Source organism: Vombatus ursinus, unplaced genomic scaffold (genome assembly GCF_900497805.2).
Source record: "Vombatus ursinus unplaced genomic scaffold, bare-nosed wombat genome assembly UNPS02014803.1, whole genome shotgun sequence".
Lineage (NCBI taxonomy): Eukaryota > Metazoa > Chordata > Mammalia > Diprotodontia > Vombatidae > Vombatus > Vombatus ursinus.
Window position 1 is genome coordinate 6,435,472 of NW_020954581.1, and position 7,500 is coordinate 6,442,971.

The window sequence follows — 7,500 nt, forward strand, 5'->3', positions numbered from 1 at the left end:
CTCTCTCTCTCTCTCTCTCTCTCTCTCTCTCTCTCACACACACACACACGGGTTATCAGGCAATCATTCTGTCATAGACATCTATTTAACTGTTTTCAGGGAACTCTCTGGATTGATGATTTGTCTGAAGTCTCATTCACGAACTGGTTTGCTTATGTTTTCTAATTATATTCTTCTTTAATTGAAAAGTCCATTTATTGTGGACTTGGTGAACATCAACAAATAAGAACTTTTTCTCTATACAAAGAACAGAAAAAGAACTGCAAAGTGATTGTGAATCAACACTAATGTGTTTTTTTAATATATATTTCAATATAAACATACTCCTCAACTTGTTTATTTCTTCTTTGAACTCATCTTCTGTTCACTTGGGTTTGAGAGTTTTTTGTTTTTTTAATGATTGACACTTGACTCATTTTGTTCTCATGATACTCCATGAGCTGAGTGATAAGATTCTTGTTGGCGTAAGGAACCCTGGTGTCATCCTCAATTTCCTCTTTCTCTCTCACCGTCTGTATCTGATCAGTTGTCAATCTTGTTGATTCTCCCTTAGCAACATCTCTCACATAGGCCCCCTTCTTTCCTCTGACACTGCACGTATCCCAGCCCAATCCTTCATCACACCTTATGGCTGGATTATTGCGAAGGCCTGCTATTTGGTTTTCCTGCCTCAAGTTTCTCCATCCTCCCCTCAGCTGTCAAGGGATCTTCCTAAATCACAGGCCTGACCATATCACCCCCTCATTCAATGAACTCCATTGGCTCCCTATTACCTCTTGGATCAAATGTAAAATATTCTCTTTGGCTTTTAAAGCCCTTTATATTCTGGTCCTCTCTCATCTTTCCAGTCTTCTTACACACTTTTCTACCCCCTCCATTCTTCCACCCATGCATTCTGGGATTAAGGGATACTGATTTTCTTGCTAATACTCTCACTAGATACTTCATCTTTGGGACTGTCCACCTTTCCCTGAATGAGCTTCCTCCTCTCTCCCTCTTGGATTTCCTCGCTTCCTTCAAGCCTCAACTAAAGTTTGACCTTCTACATAAAAGTCTTTTTTGATCCTCCACAATGCTAATGCCTTCACTCTGTTGATTACCCCAAATTTATCCTGTACATATCTTGTTAGTATGTAGTTGTTTGTATATTGTTTCCTCCTTTAGACTCTGATATTCCTGAGAGAAAGGATTGTCTTTTGCCTTACTTTGTCTTTCCAGGAGGTAGTACAGTTCCTGGTACGTAGTAAGTGTTTAATAAATTCTGTATTGTTGTTGAGTCATTTCAATCATGTCCAACTGTTTGTGAACCCACTTGGGATTTTCTTGGCAAAGATATTGGAGTAGTTTTCCATCTCATCCTTCAGTTCATTTTACAGAAGAAGAACTGAGGCAAACAGGGTTAAATGACTTGCCCAGGGTCACACAGTTAATAAGTTTCTCAGGCCAGATTAGAATTCAGGTCCTCTTGACTCCAGTGGGCCTGTTGCTCTATCCACTTAGCCACCCAGGTACCCAATAAATTCTTTACTTCTGTAGGAATTCCCACTACTACCAATGAATGTACTCTGAGGGTGCATTAATAGATGCATTGAAGGCAACTAGTTGTCTGAGGCATATTTCGAGTTAAGTGATTTGCTCAAGTTCACACATATAGGAGCTTTCAGAGGCTAAATACCACAGGTATTATTTCCCCCATTATACAGATGGTTTAGAGATGACTTGCTGATAGTCACATAAGTTAGAGAAATGATCAAAAACTATGCTCTCCAATTTTATTCCTCCCACTATATCACAATGATTCTCACTTTTGATAACATCTTAGTTTCATATTATATACCAAGAAACAAAATCTCAAATTTAGAATCAATATTCCCAGTTTATTAGACGAGGGATCTTAAAATTCTTTCACATATTCCATGCTCCACAAACCTAGCCTTCCATTGGTGCAGTGCTCACAGACAATGCAACAATGCAGAATTATTAAAACATAGAAATCTTAATGACCAGAGCTTGATGCATTCCTGGAAATGATTATATTGATTGAAGCATTGAAAATTTGAAGCAGACTGTTTCTCTGAGAGGCTGCGAGACAGAAATCTTTGGCTTCATAAATCTAATTTGAGTGACTGATGAGAAAGGAAAGGTCTATAAAGCCATGAACAGCTATTCTAGTAAAAGTGGCAAATATTTTCAATAAAGAAATAATTGGTCATCTTGAATTCAGTGATAGAAAAGTATAAATATGTCTCATTTTTGAAGTCCCTGGTGTGAGATATGGGTGGATTGAGGTCATAAAAATCCATGCTTACCTGCACAAGATGAAATCAACAACTTTGACCATGAACCTTTCCAGTGAAAAATGAAGCCAATGTTATTAACACGGGGGCAACATTGGTGTTTTGTTTGAGTTAAAAAACAAACAAACAAACAAAAAACCCCAAAGACCTCTCATTCTACAAGTTTTGCTGCTTTCTTGCCCTACCCCCAGCCCACCTTCCTCTATCCTTGGTTAAAATAAAACATCCCAGCATTAAATCTGTCCACTAGAGTTAATTACTTTGGCAGTGTGCGAGAGCATTTAGTTCCAGCACCTTCTCTCGATGGGTTTTGAAGACACAATTTAATATTAGAACGTAGGGAGGCTGTTGCACAGCTTAAAACCATAAAGACCATGTCAAGTGCTCCTAGGAATAATAAAATATTCATTTCAAGACAAAAAATTAAGTGGCTTAAGGAAGAAGCTGTTGTCTATCCCAGGAGTGGCTTTTAAGACATTGACGGCTAAGCTTTGAACACATCTATTCTTAGCCCACCAAACCACACGTAATGAGACCTGAGTAAATGTCTGACTTCAATTGAGCCCAACACTGATGGAAACTCACCAAGCCCTGCTTTCTATCAATTCATCCCTCTGAAAAAAGGCTGTTTCCCTATCCCAATCTTCTGTTTTTGACAATTTTATATGGAGAAAAAAGGTCTTTTGTGATCTTGTAAACATGGGGAAAATAAATCTTCCTCTTAAAGAAATAACAACTTGTATACACAAATGCATAATGCATTATATATGCAGTGTTTGCTTATATTACTTCTTATAAACCTTGTACATAATTTTTATGTACTGGAAATACTTAATTTGTGAATGGAAAATCCTAAACTAGATGCTTTATCCCCTCCCCCACTAATGCCAAATCAATGAAAATGTCTTTTCAGAAATGAGATTTTTTTTTTTTTTTAGCAACAGAAAAATGCTGGACAAAAAAAGGAGGTGTCCATAGATCAGTGAATGGTGTAACAGACTGTGTGGTTTATAAATGCAATAAAATACTATTGTGCCATAAGGAAAGAGTAATGTGACAAATTCAGAGAAGATTTGAAGATATGAATTGAAGCAGGACAGAAAAAGCAGAACCGGGAAATAAAAAGAAACAACAATTACAATAACGAAATGAAATAAAGCCCAATAGGCAGTCACACTCTGATTAATTATATTGATCAGTCTTGATTCAGAAAAACAGAAGTGAAAAACATTCCCTCTTGCTAGGGAGGTGGGGGACTATGGGTGAGGAATGTTGCATATTCTGTCTAAAAGGGTTGCAAGGTCTACTGTTTTGTTGTTTTTGTTGTTGTTGTTGTTTTTTTTAATGATTTTTCTTTGTTACAACAGAGGGTTCAGTGGAAGAAGGATAGTATTGGGAGATGACTGTGGTATATAGACAAAAGACAATATTAATTATTTTTTAAATAAGGTGATTTAGAACAGGTATAGGGCAGGAAACATGACATGGAAATTTGAACCTAGGATGACTTGGGTTCCAATCAAGCTCTGATTTTTATAAGCTATATGATCTTGTCCAAGTTTTTTAGCCTCACTTCATCAAATTTCTAAAACTATAGTTACAGACAAGGTATAATCTTATTGATGGATTCAGTTCCCATGTTGCGGAATTTGTTCCTGGTTTTATCCTCTAGTTCAGTTAGTCAATAAACATCTATTAAATGCCTACTATATACCAGACATTGTATTAAGTGGTGGATCAGGTTTTCTTAACCATTTTTGTACGTGTAAACAGACTTTGGCAGTCTGATAAAGTCTATAGATTCTTTCTCAGAATCACATTTTTAAAGCTATAAAATTAAGTCCACAGAATTACAAAGGAAACCAGTTATGTTTGAAATAGTTATCGATTAAAAAAATCACAGACCTCAGGTAAAAAATCCTTGTTCTCAGCCCAAGTAGCTAATTCCTCTACCATCTATCAATCTTCATATGTGTGAAAGCAGAGGGAGCTAGGTGCTGCAGTGGATAGATGACTGGAGCTGAAATTGGAAAGAACTTGGACACTTGCATAACCCTGGGGAAGTCACTTAACCTCTGCTTGGGCAAGTCACTTAACCTCTGCCTGCCTCAGCTTCCTTATCTGTAAAATGGAGATCATAATAGCACTTACATCCCAAGGTTGTTGTGAGGAGAAATGATCAAATATTTGTAAAGTGATTTGCAAACCTTAAAATATTATATGAATGCTTTTATAATTATTAATATTATTAGTAGTAGTACTGGTGTCCTCTCTTCCTCACCCACAAGTTTTCTTACTTAATTGACTAAACCTCACTGGTTCCTTCAAGTGAAAGTCAGATTGCATGTCTTTGAATCCCCTGACCATCATCCTTTGTTCTTTTTTTTTTTTTCCAATTTATCAATGTTCATTCTAAAATGCAGTCCCTAGAACTGAACACAAATACTCCACATGTAAGCTGACCAGGGAAGTGCTGCTTATACACAATATTATTGCTTGGAAGTGAGTAAATGTGAAAGAATGAAGAAAGCATGAGCAACTGATGAAACCTTTAAAAGCCTTATATTTGTTTCTTAAACAACATTTTAAATGGAAGACCCTTCAGACAAGGGCTGCAATGATTGACCACTAGCTGACTTTTAAACTTCATTGCTAACTTGAATTTAAACAGCAGCCGCCAGCCAGGAACCTGTAAAACATCCAGTTGTTTTTAAAGAAAAAGCCCATTTTCAGTGGGTTGGGGGTGATGGTGGCTGCAATTGGAGGAGAAGCAGAGAGGCCACGGATGCTAAGAGTAGTGACACTCAGCGCTAGCTATTAAGACAGATGAAGTGCTTTAAGTCTGAAAGGCCAAGAGGCCGCAAAAGCCCGGAGCCACTGAGAAAAGAGTCACAGATTTGCAAAGACCAAAGAATGGTGGGGAACAGTCAGTCATGCTAAAGACTGAAATGTCAAAGCCTCTTTCTTCTCTCCATTGTATTATAAAATATACATGCCCTACATGAATAGTATGCAGAAACCCAATGCGGGGCTCTGATGACAAGGACCTGATGTCACAAAGACCCCTTTCAAGTCAATGATCCCACAAAATCAGTACTTTGTGGTAAGTTTCCATTATTTTTTTGTCAAAGGAGAAAGAAGAAATCTGCTTCCCACATAGTGAAAGCTCACGGAACTCGCGTTTTTTCGAGGTTTGCCTGGATATTTATCAAAGTTCAGGTAGCCCAGCAGGATTACTATTTTACTGACTTCTGTACTTGCACTTTACTATCAATTCACACGTGACTTTAGGCTCAGTATCTTTGTTGGTCTTTGGAATTTCCAGAATCATAGAATCTCAGAGATTAAAGGGATATTAGTGGCCCTCTAGCCCACCCTGTACTTGAATACTGAATAGGGCTACCTTCTTTTACCAGCCCAATAGTCGTTATCCAGCTTTGGCTTGAAGACCTCCAGTTAGGGGAAGCTGATACTTTTGTATTAAGGAAATGATGTTCATTATCTATAGAAGCAAAGTTTTATATCACTCAGGAATGGCCTGCTTTATAGTATAATTGAATTCAATTTGATAAACATCAATTAAAAGCCTACTATGTGCAATGGACTGTGCTTAATTACTGGGGAGAACAAGAGAGCAAAAGAAAATCCATGCCTCTAGGGAGCTTATGGCAGGGTCCATAGAATGGAAACAAGTAAGTACAATGTAATTTTGTGAGGGAGAGAGTATGAGTAACTGGGGCTTTCAGAAATGAGAATTTAGAACAGATATTCTTGTTATTAATTAAAGATTGAAGATTAGGAGGGACCTTAGAGGTTGTAGGATTGTAGCATCATAGAGTACAGGATCCGGCATTTTTGAAGTTATTTAATACAGTCTTCCCACTTTTTAGAAGACAAAACTAAGACTTGAAGAGATTAGTTAAGTAACTGGCCCAAGGCATTAAGTGAGACAGAATTCAAACTCAGGTCCTTTGATTTAAAGATCTAGTGTCTCTAGGAATATACCACATTGCCTGTCATTACATAAACTAAGAATTAATTTTTTTAGATGTTTTCATCTGGTGCTACACACTGCCATTTACTTTGTCGCTGATTTTATTTGAGTGTAGGTTCATCATTTTTTTTCCTTTATAAGACATAGAAATTTATGTTTTGATCTCTGTAAAGAGGGGTTTTATTTTTTTGGGGGGGGAGGGAAGGTTCCATTTAGGTAAAAGGCCAGAGAAGATACTCTAGAGTTTTGAATTACAACATCTGGAATTTGATCTTCCCATGGGTAGAGGCGACTTGCAGAAGCAGTATGGAATCCAGTTTCAGTTAGGGTTATGCAGGACCCAGCAGCCTTGGACTCTTGGGGGGCATTTATTCTTCTTATAGCTGTAAACAATTGAACACCCTCTTTGGATAGATTTTTCAAAATTGTTACATTTGGCATTACTTCTGTGCATTACATTGGGCACCACAGGTACTGTGGTAATCTGTTTAGTTTTATATATTGGGCTACATTCCTATTAACTCTTTGTCTCTGGGCATGCTGATTGCCTAGCTGATGAATCATGCTTTAGAAATAAGATAAAAATGGAGCTGATATCATTTCAGAGGGTACAAGGAATTTGGCAATTGATAATTGACTCTTTTAATGAAAAATGAAATGAATATATTACCTATGTATTTATACACACATATATATGTACATATATGTATGGTACATACATGTATGTGTATATACTAAAACCTTGATTCCTATGAGAGGAAAGTCATTTTTATACTGAATGATTATTTGGCATAGGTAGCAGGGACACTGAAAATTGTGTATATGATACTTGGTGAGGTTTGTGATTTTATGCTCAAAATGATCATGATGACTGGGGTTCACTGAGCCCTGCTCCCTCTGAAGGGAGAGAGAGCCGTGGGGGAAATGGAAACTCTGGCTTCCTTTCTTTTACCAAGTTAGACTGTGGAATTAACGACCAGTATTAACAAAGCATTATCTTTTATTACATATCTTTTTTATTTGTTTACATTTATCTTCTTTACATTTATTCTATAGATACCAATATTTGTACTTTTTATTTTGGTCTCTCCTCTTAGAAGATGATCTCCTGGAGATAACAAATTGCTACATTCTTTGTCCTTGTATGCTGTGAGCCTAGAACAGGGCCTGGTTCACAGTAGGCACTTAATAGATGTTTGTTTGTTGATT